The sequence below is a fragment of the Pinus tabuliformis genome, chromosome Q (assembly GCF_031772625.1).
Source record: "Pinus tabuliformis cultivar Carrire ecotype Pingquan chromosome Q, CPIR1, whole genome shotgun sequence".
NCBI classification, from domain to species: domain Eukaryota; kingdom Viridiplantae; phylum Streptophyta; class Pinopsida; order Pinales; family Pinaceae; genus Pinus; species Pinus tabuliformis.
Window position 1 is genome coordinate 1197979462 of NC_142296.1, and position 14858 is coordinate 1197994319.

The following is a 14858-nucleotide window of genomic DNA, read 5'->3' on the forward strand; positions in this document are numbered from 1 at the left end:
CCAACTCAGCTGCCACCGAGGCTCTCATCAGGGCCACTATGGAAGCTAAACAAGCATGGGGAAATGCCACTACATATGATGGGTGGCAAGACACTTTGGATGAGGTGGCTGTTAAGCCGTCTCGTCAAAAGGGTGCATGGAATCTTCAACCCTCCCATAGAGAAGGCAAGGCGGAACAAAAGGATCAGGTCCCGCGTGACCGCTATAATAAGACGCACAACCATGTCAAGACAACTGCCCCGCCTTCTGCAATCAAGCTTGATAATGTCCATCTTACAGAAAGGATAGAAAGCCTCCAAAACCTCGCCCTTGTAGGAAAATGGCATTTCCCTGTGATGAATGATGCAGACATGAGAAAATGGATTGCCATCCACTGGAAGCCTGTAATAGGATACACTCCTGTGATTTCAAACCTTATGAAACAATGGTACTGCTTTCACTTTCTTGCTGCTGGAGATGCTGAAGCCATTCTCAAGGGTCCGTGGGTGTTTAGAAGAAGCTTCCTCGCTCTTTACAGGTGGTATATTGGATTCGACCCATTGAAAAATACTCCCTCCAAAAACCTAATATGGGTAAAACTTCCAAATCTTCCCTTAGAACTATGGTCTAAGGAGATAAGAAATGCTATTGGCAGATTCGTCTATGTCGATCCTTGGTGCTTGGGTGAAAAGGATAAAAGGATTGCATGGATTCTCATAGAAAAATCCTACAGAGGGGGATATCCAGAACATATTGAAATAGCTTGGAGGGACCAGTCAATTAAGCAAAGATTGGATTTATGGGGCATTCCATTCAGGTGCGCTGCATGCCATAAAACATGCCATTTGATCAAAATCTTTCCCCAGCATAAGCGCATTAAAAACAGGTTTCTTCGACAAAAGGAGTGCAGAGTATTATCCTCTGCCAGCTTATCTTCTACAGAATATCTGGCCGACGACCTCCACAGATCTCCTAATAATCTCTGAGTCTCATCACAAGACCCTCCCTTATTTTCAAGGCCTAACAGCCCTACAAAATTTGAGGATCATCTGCCTAACAACCCTTTGGATTTTCAATTCTCCCCCATTCCGGAGCCAAGAAATGACGTAGCAGTCCCTTCCCCTGCTCCCATGATGGTAAAGGATTTTTCCTTTGGATCGATCCCCATCCCTATTTCATCCTCCCCCCCTTTGCCTGACAAAACCCTCCCATCCCTGATCAAAGAAAAGGATCCATGTCCGTCTGTTACTCCTGTTAACTCCCCATCTTCGTCCCCAATTAACCAGACTGATAGCGACTTGGACTTCCTTCTAAGCAGAAAGTCTCTTGAATTAGAGCCTTTAACAATCCATAAACCCAGAAATCAGGCCTCGCCCCTCATAAGCCTGGAATCGGCAAAAAACATAACTGTCAGGAAAAAGACTCGAGGGGGTAGCAGGCACTTTAGAGGAAGAACTACTGTCACTGCAAGTGGGGTCAGAAACCTCTCCTTGATTGAAGTTCCTATTTATGATATGCCGGATCCACAACCCCTTAGAGAAAATGTGGCTGGAGAACCCTCCAAATGACTCTTATTGTCTCTATGAATATCAGGGGCCTCACCGTTGACCCCAAATTCCTAACGCTGAAAAACTTTTTTTTCTCTTCTAGACCGGGAATAATTCTTATACAAGAAACAATGCACAGTTGTGAGGCAACTATTTCCTACTTCAGGAAGATGCTACCAACATGGTATATGGTAGCCACAGAGGCTAGAGGGCTATCAGGAGGTTTAGCAACTCTTTGGGATCCCACTCGAATCAGGGCCAAAGCATACAAATGCTTTGCAGGGATTGTCATCACTGCTTCCATCAGGGGCAAAAATTTTCCTATAAATTTTCCTATAAATGTTCTGGGGAAAATTTTTCTCCTCAGAAATTTTTGATATATATCATTTGATAATTGCAGGTGACTTAAATACTACTTTGAGCTTTGATGAATGCTGGGGTCATTGTTGGAAAATGGATCCTCTTGCAGATAGCATTAAGCTCGAGCTCCTTAACAAGAACTTGGTGGATGCCGTCCCTGGGGAAATGAAGCCGACTTGGACTAATGGCAGATCTGATAAGGCTTACATTTCGAAAAGAATCGACCGATTCCTAGTGCATGTTAGCATTATAGATAAGATGGGCATGCCTCATTCATCATCGAGAATGTATTAGTGTCAGATCATAGACCCATTTTGCTATCCTGGCCGGTGAAAGGTTTCAAAAAGGGATACCCGTTCAAATTTAGTCGATCCTTCCTACAGAACCCACCATTCAATGATCTTATCAAAAATGCATGGAAGGAGATGTTAGAAAATGCACTTCGTCCCCCGTTCCTAACATTTCGAGACAAGATGGCTGCTTTGAGGAAGATTGTAAAGAAATGGGAAGTGGAAAAAAAGGAAAAAGATAAAAAGGAGCTGCTGTCTATCCAACAGGAACTGGATTCCATTCTGAAAGAAGCAAATGCTAACACCCTCTCTTTCTCCATGAAATGCAGCATTCGAGAGCTTGAAAGGAAAAAAATGTAGTTATTAAAACAAGAGGAATCATTTTGGCGGCTTAAAAGCAGGGCAACATGGCTTCAAGAAGGGGACTAGAACACAAAGTTTTTTCACAAGTTTTCAAGTGCAAGACGTGACAAAAACTCCATCTGGAAAATTAAGAATGATAATGGAGACTCTTTTGTATCACAGGAAGATATTACTAGGGAGGCTGTAAACTATTTTAAGAACCAATATAGCAGAAGGAATAATGTTTCCTTCCGGGATATTCTGTGGGGTATTGAATCGGTCCCCCAAATGTTTGGTGAAGATGAAAATGAGGCGTTGTCTCAACCAGTAACAGAAGAAGAGCTTCTTGGAGTCTTGAAGTCTTTTAAGAAAGATAAGAGTCCTGGGCCGGATGGCTAGACAATTGAATTCCTCACTCATTTCTTTGACCTCATCAAGCATGATCTCCTAAGGATGGTTGAAGCGTCGAGGATGTCTGGTAATATTCATCATATTACCTCTTCAACTCTGATTGCCCTCATCCCAAAAAAAGTGGAATCAGAATCGTTGAATGACTACAGACCGATATCTCTGTGCAATATATCTTTCAAGATTATCACGAAGATTATTGTTGAAAGAATTAAAGGGATTCTGGCTTCCTATCTGACAAAGGATCAATATGATTTCCTAAAAGGCCGGAACATCCTTGACGCTGTAGCTAATACACAGGAATGCCTTTCTTCTATGTCTGCACAACAATCTCCAACGACCATCATGAAAATTGTTGTTTAGATTGGGGTTTTATGGAATGCCTTCTTTCAAAGATCGGCCTCAACTCAAGGAACATCCGATGGATAATGGCATGCATTGAGAATGTGAATTATGCGGTTATTGTTAACGGGTTTCCCTCTCACTTCTTTCAAGCTGAGAGAGGCCTGCGATAGGGATGTCCTCTCTCGCCTCTCTTGTTCATCCTGGCCATGAATTCCCTGAGTATCCATATCAACAAAGCAGTGGCTGAAGATAGACGCAAACCCATAAAGATATGCAGGCATATAGTCTCTTCACACAATCTCTTCGTAGATGATGTTCTTTTATTTGCAATGCTTTATAGATCATCGTGGATATGTTTAAAAGATATCCTGGACAGATTTCAAAGAGCTTCCGGACTCCATATAAACAAAGCAAAATCCCTGCTATATCACAACGATATTGACTTGGAGACGGTGAACTGGATTTCTCAGCTCTTTGGTATTGAGTCCAAATCACTCAAGCAAGGCCTAAAATACCTTGGCTTCCACCTTAAAGCAAAAGGTTACTCCAAAAATGACTGGCTCTGGTTGACAGAAAGATTTTTCAAAAAAATCTCTGCATGGGAATTCAGGAGTCTTTCCTTGGCGGGCAGGGTCACACTCTCTCAAGCTGTTTTGATGCAGATGGCGGTCTACTGGGCTCATCTATTCTTCATTCCGGCAAGCATAATCAAAAATATGACCTCGATCACGGCAAACTTCATTTGGGGAGGAAGTTCTGATCAGAGGAAGTTTCACCTATCTAAAATGGACAGAATTTCATTACCAAAGAATCTGGGGGGATGGGGTCTAAAGGATTTGAGAATTTTTGGCAAGGCACTTTTGTGCAAATCACTCTGGAGAGGGATTTTCGGGGACGAGCCATGGAGTGAGACCATTAAATAGAAATATTTGAAACGAAAATGCCTAGAGTTCTGGTATAGAAATGATGCTATTGGAATCAAAAAAGGATCGGCTATTTGGCTTAACTTCAGGAAAGTTGAGAAATTCTTCTTGCCAAAACTAAGATGGAGGATCCACTATGGAAACAGGCTCTTCATTGGCATTGATCCTATCGCTTGTAGTCGCAGCTTCTATTTTCCAGAAGATCTTTAATTTGTCCTTCACAAAATCGGTGTTTTCACTTGGGACAAACTCATCTCGGATTGGCTAGGTATTACTCCTATTTGGAAAGATGCAAATGACATTGGTCTACCAGCTAAACTCTCTTCCACTTAGAATGCGGTCAAAGCATCCCTACAGGCAAGCGGAATTACTCGCGGGGGACTAAATGACCACCTAATTTGGTCCATGTCAAATTCTCCTCTGCCAGGCAGTGTTAAAGACATCTACTCCGATATCATCTTCTCAAAGGCTTCGAGCTCTACCTTTTTTTTCCCGGTGGCTTTATGGAAAACAGTATGCCCCCCTAGAATGATATTTTTTGCATGGCTGGTATTTAACAACAGAAATCTGACATGGGATAACCTGAGAAAGAGAAATTGGCATGGACCTAACAAGTGTTTGATGTGCGAGTCAGAAGAGGAGACTAATCTTCACATGTTTTTTCATTACAACTCCACTCAGGAAATCTGGTATGAGCTTGCCATTTTATTTGATTTTCCTCTTAATGTCTTTGTCTCTGTTCATGTAGCCTTTCAATGGTGGAGTTCTCAATGCGAGTCAAGGCGCCCCATTCTTATCATCATGATCTGGTGTGCTTGGAGGTGGCGGAACCATAAAATCTTCAGAGATTCTAAGGCTCCATATAAGTCCATTCTGCACTATATCAGCTCTTTTTTTTACTCTGTTTCAAGCAACAGGCCTAATTCTTCGGGCTAAGCCTGTCTTTGCTATGTTCTTATGATCATAATGATAAGCATATGTACCCATGAGTTCTGTCCCTTTTCATCTAGATACATCTGTTTCTTTTATCTCTACAGTCTTCTATAATGTTGTGCTATATGTCATCCATCTTATTATGATTCTTCTCAAAGATGTCTTGTTTTGGAGCTGCACAAGTCATCTTTTTGTATCCAATCATGGTTTTTTATATTGACTTAATATAATCTATGATGCTTTTTCTTCTGAATTTTTTTTTGCGAATTTCTCCAATGATTTGTTAGTGGTGTATTTTCTAAATATGTAGTAAAACAATGGTATGGATTGCCTCTACGGTTTTTCTGACTCATTATTAACCAAAAGAAACCATGTGATTCCAATGTGATAAGTGTTGATATAAATGATATTTAAATTAAATATGTATTATAAAAAACTTAAAACTTGTTCAAGTACATGTCATATGATGTGTTGGATCTTGTATTTGACAAAGAATATTTTCTTGAAATTAAACTTGTCCACTCATTTATTTGAAAATAAAAATTCCACAGATCTAATTCCAATATAGACCACGCCTACAATGTAATTAATATATTAGGATTTATATTAACTCCAAATATATATGGGAAGAGAGAACAAAGACCTAGAGTGACAGAGGGAGTGACAAGGGAGATATGGAGATAAAGTGAGGGAGAGAGAAGAGGAGGATTGAAGAAAGAGAGAAAGAGAGGAGAGAGATAGGGAGAGAAGGGTAAGAGAGAGAGGGGGGTACTCAAAGATAGAGAGAGGGAGAGGAGGAGAAAGTGGAGGAGAAAAAGAGGGAGCTTTAGAGATGGATTTGGCGGAAAGGATAGGAAAGGAAGAAGATCAAGACATATAGAGAGAGAAAGGTGGAGAGAGAGAGAGGGAGTGACAAGGAATAGATGGAGAGAGAGTGTGCATGATTGGGGGTTAGATAGAAATACAAAGAAGGAGAGACTAAGAGAAGGGGGAGAATAAATGAGAGAGGGAGGGGGATAGTCAACAAAGTTGGAGAACAAAGAGAGAGAGAGAGAGAGAGGGAGAGAGAGAGAGAGAGAGAGAGATGATAGGGAAAGGCAGAGGGGGATCGAAGAGAGATGAAGTAAGAGAGAGGACTTGAGAGGGAGGGAGAGAGAGAGATGGAGTTGGAGGGGCAAAGAGAGGGAGGTAAGAAGAAAGACATATAGAGAGAGAAAGGTGAAGAGAGAGATAGGGAGTGACAAGGGAGAAGAAGAGAGAGGGGGAGAGGAGAGTATGAGGCAAGAGAGATAGAAGGGGAAAATAAGGGAGATAAGGGGAAGAAAGAGAGAGAGAGGGGGAGAGAAGGAAGGGGAAGAGAGAGTGGGAAAGGGAGGGAGATATAAATAGATATGGAGAAAAAATGTGTATGTTTGTGGGGTGATGTAGATAGAGGAAGAATGAGAAACAGATGGAGATAGAGATATATATGGAACGGAGAGAGAGGGAAGAAGAGAGAGATAGAGGGATGGAGGGACAGATAGATAGATGTGAAGAGAGAAGGTGTGTTTGTTTGGGTGGGTTAGATAGAGATACAAAGAAGGAGCTATGGAGGGAGATACCAATATAGATGGAGAGGGGAGAGAAAGGGAAGAAAATTGCTTGCACTAGATGCATTAATTTCATGTTCTGAATAAGCTCTTGTAGATAATCTCAAAAAAAATTAATAAAACTTATTTGTTCTTTACATGACATCTTTTAAAATTGAATACAACTTGTTTCAATGTTATTTGTGTTTTTTAATTGGACCTTGAGATAAGAAATTAGTTGAAATACTTAAAAAGGTTGACCATGAAATGGTATATGGTTGGGTCACAAAAAATTTCATATATAGATTTTTTATTATAGCATAGATGACTTTAGAATTCAAATAATTTATTTTTAAAAATTAATTGTAATAACATACATGTTGATTGCACTAAAAGACACTTTCTACAAAATAATATGAAACATGATTGTAATTGTTTCCATGTTCAATATTAAATTGATACAAGATATATTTTAATTTATTTTAAGTATCAAAGTGACTTTCATCATAGTAAGATTGTACTTATATCATATTATGACTAAGCTATTTTAAATGACCTCAAAATAAATAAAATTGAATCAAACTTATTCGTTGTTTACTAGAGATATTTTAAAATTGATTCTAAAACTTATTTCAATCCAATTAATGTTTTTTAATTAAAGCATCATATATTTTAGTTCATTTTAAGTATAAAAGTGACTTGCATCATAACTTAAGATTGTACTTATTTTCATAGCATACAAAACTAAAAAACAAAATTGTTATATTTTGTAATAAAAGTTATAGTATATAGGAAAAAAAATTAACTATCGGAATAATTTTAATAGATCCATAAACTCAAAAATTAATGAACATCCATAAACAAGATTAATACAAATCCATAAACTAAAATAATGAATGTATCAATAAACAATCCATATGAAAATATATACAAACTACAAATATTACATGAACATCCATAAACTGAAATAATAAGCATCCATAAACTAAAATAATGTTCATGTAGATCCATAAAACATTGATGTATGAAAATATACAAAGTTTATATCACATGTGAATGTTTCCTATGAAATATGCCAGAAAATATACAAACTATCCACTATAAGTACCACCATAACTCCTATGTGAGTTCGGTCATGTAAAGTAAGTGCCCATAAGCTGGTATTGCAATATAACACATTCAAATTCAAGCTAATTAGATCATTATTTGTACAGAATAAACAATATGGAAATAAATGATTTTGAACCACATTTTTAATTACATATATGAATCTACTAACCTCACTTGAGTCCAAATGTAAGTTAGATAGGATGGGGGTCTGATGAATATGAGTTTGGTGCCCCCTTGTCTATGGCTCAATGATTGGGGCATGCATCGATGGACCCATGTCGTCAGTGCCTTTCCACCCAACATCCCACTCATGTGTCCACATCACTGTGACATCAACAACACTCTGCATATGGGTCTGTGTACACAATGGTAAGGAAAAATTATAATTAGTCTATAAATTAATTAGCATATATATGTATTTAAAAAAATAAAATGTTGAAATCTTAGGAATAAGAAATTATGCCTCAATTGTTGGTCCATGTGGTTGTACATAGTGACTCTCCTCCACATGAGTGTTATGAGGTGGAGGTGGAGGTAGGGGAGAATCCATGGAAACATGCTCTAGTGGAGGATGGCATGGTTGATCAATTGTGCCCTCGGATGACCTCATAAGCTCATCCATATAGTTGGAATATGTCTATATGTTATCATGAACTTATTAATATAAATGCAACTAATACGAACTAGAAATTAATATAAATAATTATGCATAATTTTACAATAAGATTCAAAATTTGTCTATATATATGTACATGTTTTGTGTCACGTGGTTCATGAACTTTCAAAGTGTCACGGATGACATCATGATACATACATGGATATGATAAAATCTAGTCAATGGGTAAATTCGTGAGAAATGAATCATCATATAAAGAAACTAGGGGGTCACGAAGAAATGGTGGCGGTCTCTGAATCTCTCCATGCAATGCAACAAGTGTAATTACTAATGACATTTTCATGCTATCTGCAATGGTATCCCTCGTCTCAACACTGAGCTGCGATAGCTCCTCTAGCTTTGTCGGTAATACCATGCTCCGAGACGATAGTGGCAAGAATCTCAAAGGTGGTGGTACATTCCTAGGGTCCCTACGAGCCTCTTCACCATCATATGTACGTCCCAATCCAAGTCCATAATAATGAGATTCAATATCAGTGTAATTGGACCTCGTATGTAACACGAACTCGGCATATATATGCTTGGAAAAGTAAACAACAACTTGTTCATGGTGGAGGAATGGGCCCCATGCTCCAATGAATTGATCATACACAAAATGGGTTGTGTAAACTTTATTGAAATATTTCATTTGAATTGGACCATTATGTCTAGTGGGGTGATCCAAGGGGATGTCGAACAAATCCCCATGGACATCAATGTTCTTGGTGAACTCTTTCACCACCTCCGAAGTATGTGGGCCTATAACCTCACTTCTTCTAATCCTGTATATGCATTGTAGGAGGCGAATCTATGGGCCAGACCTTTGATATGTCTTGATCAACCTATTGATGTTATTCAATGTCAAATACAAACCACGCCTAATAAGTTTACTAACAGGGATGTTATCCAGCTCTTGTTTGCTCGATGTATGCTAGTCCATAACATCCTCCAATGTGATATGAGTTGTAACATCGTCCCACGGAGGGATCGATCTTAAACTCTGATCCTTAGCTTCATCCTGTTGAGGGTATGAAAATCACAAACATAATTTAACATATAGTTTAACAAACTAAAAGAATAATAACATATATACTAAATTCAAACACATCAATTGAAGACAATTTCAAGACATAAACACATAAAGTTTAAAGAGGATTTGAAAATGAGAGACGTGCACTGAAATAGGTGAAGAAGGTCCATTAGAGGTAGCATGATCATCAACAAAGACAGAAACAATGCCTCTTAACACTCTGACTGGCATCAGAGGAACAATATATGGGTGGAACGCTCGTTATGGGTGGGTTACATGATATGACACAAGCTCAACCATGTATAGCAGATCCCCTCACACTCCGACGACCTGAGGTTGGGGTGCTTATATGGGAGGCCTCTTCATATTACATATAATACATATAACCTAATCCAAGAAAAAATTGTTGACGAAACTATTACATATAATACAAAACTATTACATGTAGTACATTTAAACTAATCCAAGAAAAAAAATGTTGAGTTGGAAATAATGTTGACAAAAAAAATATTTCTAAACTCAAGAATAATAATCTAGCCTAAAGTCCTAAACATTAGAGTCTATTTTTTGATAATTTATCAACCAAAATATTGAGTTCCATGTAAACACAATCAAAAGTAGTGATTAAATCCGCGTTCAAACTTTTTCCCGTTGCTAAATAATTCATTTTAAACATAGGGCATAAATATGTAAATATATATGTAAAAATTTGAAATAAACCTATTCGTAAAACTAATAAAATTTCATGCCAACCAAATACTCCAATAGAATTTAAGTTCTTATAATGTTTGACTTTGACACATGACATGTACTAGGTGCAAGCAAATGAAGACACAACAACAAACTAGATAATGAAACAATATGGTACAAATTAGAAAAGAGTCAAAATGGTTTTTCACTCCAAATGTACTTTTCATGATGGATTTAATGTATCTACTATAATGCATTATTTAAACTTATATATATATATATATATATATATATATATATATATATATATATATATATATATATATATGATATGAGTGTCTTAAATACTTAAGCTATGTTAAATGTTAAATACATGTTATGTCTTAAATGGTTATGTTATATTAAATGTTATAGTTATAATATTATGCTATACATAATTTATAGTTATTTAGTCTAGTTTTATATATCTATATATATATATATAAAATAAAATTTTATTAAATATCAATTTTCTTTTTTTGGATTTTTAACTTTAAATATATCTTTTATTTAAGTAATTAATTTTTTAAAACTTATTTATTGTTGAAAAAATATTTAAAATATTTATTAATTTAAATTAAAAATAATAAAATAAAATAAAATTTCTTATTTGATCTTTAATAAATGTTGAACACCATGAGCAACTATATTCATCATATCAATCTCAACCTCCTAATTAATTTATTTATCGGTTAAATAGTTATTTATTTTTTTTTGGAGTTTTTTGGGGTATATTTTCTGTCATTTTTGTTTGAAATTTAAAATACATTTTAAATAACAAAAAAAAAGTAAATTATTTTACTAGATTCCTAACAAAAATATTTAAAACCTAAAATAACATTTTTACGATTCAAAATCAGAAAATATCCATAATAAACATGCTACCAAATTGTAAGTAATAAAAAAAAATTAAACCCAATATAATTCTTTTGGTGGTTTCGAAACATTTTCATGGTGGTTTTGGGGTTTTCTAGGTTGTTTTTGTGGTTTTATAGGGTTGTTTTTGTGCTTTTCTAAGTAGTTTTGAAGGGATTTTTTTGTGGTTTTCATGGCTTTTGTATGGTTATTTTTTTTTCAAATTAGTTTATTAATTTTTAAAGAAAAATTAAATAAGAAAACACAAAAAGGATAGGAAACCTACCTTGGCTTGAGCCTTTAGGAGATTGGAGAGCTTGTTGGCGAGGTTGGTTGTGCTGGTCCATGCTCCAATGGCTCGATGAAGCCCTCTTTTTTTCATGTAAGCGCGCCCTCTCTTGCCAAAAAGTGTAACCCAATTCCATGTTATCACCCAACTATCTCCTAAATCTTGTTCGAAATCAAGTCATTAGTTTATCACTCCAATCGAGAGATGTTGTGGGAAGAAACCCTTAATCAATCAACTCAAAATACTTTTATGAATCTCTTTGGTACATATTTTCAATGATTGTAGGAAGAAATTAGATGGAAAGAGTTGTTCTTGCATCATGATGGGTTATTCAAAAGAATCTAAAGCCTATAATTATTTGATCATGTAAAACAATAGATCATTATTAGAAGAAATGTCATATTTATTGAGAATTCTTAGGCCTCAAGTTATTGAGCTCTTCTTGTGGGCTATTACATAATGATTTCTTTGATATTGTTGCTAGTAATGGATAAACTACCCTCCTTTTTTGGGATTCTGACTAGTTAGTCAAATCTTCTTCCTGTGTCGATTAGTAATTGATCTAAGGATGAGGGGCAGACCCAAAGACGATGGGTGGACCTACCCATGGTTTTTTGCATGGGTGTTGAACATGGTTTTGGGAACGGTGGTTTTCTACCCATGGTATTTTGTAGAATCGGTCAAGGACCTATGATTATGTTTTAATCCAGGGTTAATGGATTAGGGTTTATGAATGCTTCGACATGTATATATATGTGTTGTTACATTGAAAGGAAAATAATGAAAAATTAATTTGGTAGTCCCGATTTTGCAATCCAGGGGAAAATCTCTGTGTATATTTGCTTTATGTTATTGCCATTGTATATTTTCTATTTTTAAGAATTTGTTTGTAAGTAATTCTTGTAAAATTTTAAAACGTACAAAACTATTACCTCTCTTGATTAAACTTCTAAAATCAATGTCAATTTGCCTACTCCTTTTTTAGGTCAATGGGATGATAAGAGACATGAATCTATTGGACTAGATATTGGTGATATCTCTTCAGGTATATTGTTTTTTAGTTAGAAGCAATAAAAGACAGATGCTTTGAAGGCTCATGTTCTTGAGACTTGTGATCTTGTCTCCTATGATGATGTAGAAGGAAAAAATGAATGGATGTATGCCATGTGAAATGAGTTGGATTCGCATTTGAAGAACCATAATTTAGATTAATTTCCTTTAACTCAAGGGAAGAGTTTTGTAAAATGTTGATGGGTTTACAAGATAAAATTTATCTCTGAAGGTGTAGTCGAGCATCATAAAGCTTTTGGTTCTGAAATATTTTTCTCATCAACAAGGAATCGAATACGCTAAAACCTTTTCTCCTACAACAAAAATGAATTTATTTTAGTTGATCATTTCGCTTGGTATTTTCTTCGAATGGCAGATCCACCAAATGGATGTTAAAATTGTCTTTATTCATGGAGACATATCTGAATAAATTTGTATGGGGCAACCCCTAGCTTTGTGACAAATTCCATTCCTTTTTTTCAACTACAAAAGTACCTTTATGGTTTGAAGCAAGCCCCTAGGTCTTGGTATGAAAGGATATACCACTTCTTTCTCAATCTTAGATTTGAATGTTTTACATTTGATTACAATCTTTCTGTATTACATGTTAATGGTAACACTTTGATTTTTGTTGTATATATTGATTATTCGGTCACTAATAACAACAAAAATAATTCTTGGATTGAAGAAGCATCTTGCTAACACCATTGTAATGATTTATCTTACTCTTATACACTACGTTTTTGGTCTTCAAGTTGTACCTCTATTTGATGATATTTTATTTATCAATGTATATGTGCATTGGATCTAATACACAATTTTAAGATGGATGATTATAAGCCATGTGACATCCCTCTTTGGTAGGGTATTACATTGTCAATCTCCCAAAGTTAATGTCATCTTTTACTGACAATTGATCGATACAGTTATTTATTTAACTCGGAATCGACCTAAAATTTCCTTGATTATTAGTAAGAATTCTTGACTCATGCAAGGTCGACACGAAATGAACTAGAATTCCACAAAGAGAATCATTCATTACCTCAAAGTTACTTCTCCCTTTGGCATCAAGTATTGTCTCATTTAGACATGTTAGTTAGCTTCATTGACTCTAATTAAGTAGGTGACAACATTGTTCATAATTACACTTTAAGGTATATTTTTTGCTTCTTTTTTTAACACTAGTCTCACTATACAAGGAAAAAAGAAAAATAATTTTTTAGATATAAAATACTTGTATTATTGTGTGAGTAATGGATGTATAGAGGTAGTATTGATTTTATATCTATTGGGAGAATGTGGGTTTCCTATAAACACCTTTAGGTATGGAAATTATGAAAATTAAAGTGTAATTTAGGTTGTTGACAACCCTATTACACATTGTACGATGAAGCATGTTGAGATTCATGCTCACTACACAAGACCACTACTTAAAGAGAAAGCTTCTCCTCTTTATTATTAGAAAATAGATGATAAAATTATTGATATATCCACCAAACCATTATTAGAAGCTAATCTTCTTAACCTTGGAGATTTGTTTTAACTTTAGGGAGCTACAATTATGGGAGGCTTCTTAATGATGTGATTTCACCTCCTAAGTATCTAGCTAAATGTACATATGAGGGTGTTTTTGAACTTGTGTCAAACCATTAGGTTATGTTGGTTCATGACACCTCTACTAGAGATAGTTGATCAAGTCAACTTGGAGAGTAGTAAACCATATGGTCGATTGAACAATCGATGGTCGATACATCTAATTGTTGACTATATGGTTGATTATTTGACTTGTGGAATAATAAATTGAGTTGTAAACTAGATGATTTACTGTGTGGTTGACCATATGTTCAATTACATGTCAACCTTAACTAGGAAAATTGACTAGCTGACAAGATGTTTTAGGTTTGACAAAATTAGTTACAACCATGGACCATTAATTATGCATTGAATCTTCCCCAATTCATGGAAGTTGTTTAGATACAAAGATTAAAACTAAGGAACCTATGGGTCTATTATATTCAATTATTGAGATGAATTCATTGAACTCTTTTTATCGATAAAAGAAACTACATTTCATTAGAGAGTAATGAAATTGCACATATCTAGTTTCCTTGGTTAGCCACTTAGGAAACCCAACCAATGTAAACACCTTGACATTTTAATCATCCATAATATTTTTTGTAAATAAAAAATATGACATTATAGTCTCCAAGAATAAGGCCCTCTAAAGAAAGCATATCCAGAAAACTATAGAAACTAACAAAAAAGCAACAATGAAGGACATAGGAAAAAGTCAACAACCTGTTTTTGGATATTTCAATTGCCCAACAACAATGGGCTCTTCATTGCTTCCTAGTAAGAAGGTCAGATCTTGAGGGAGGCCAAAATGACATTCAATTTTTTGTAGATGTTGTTCCAAACCTCAACGTAGACTAGCATGTTGTCGAT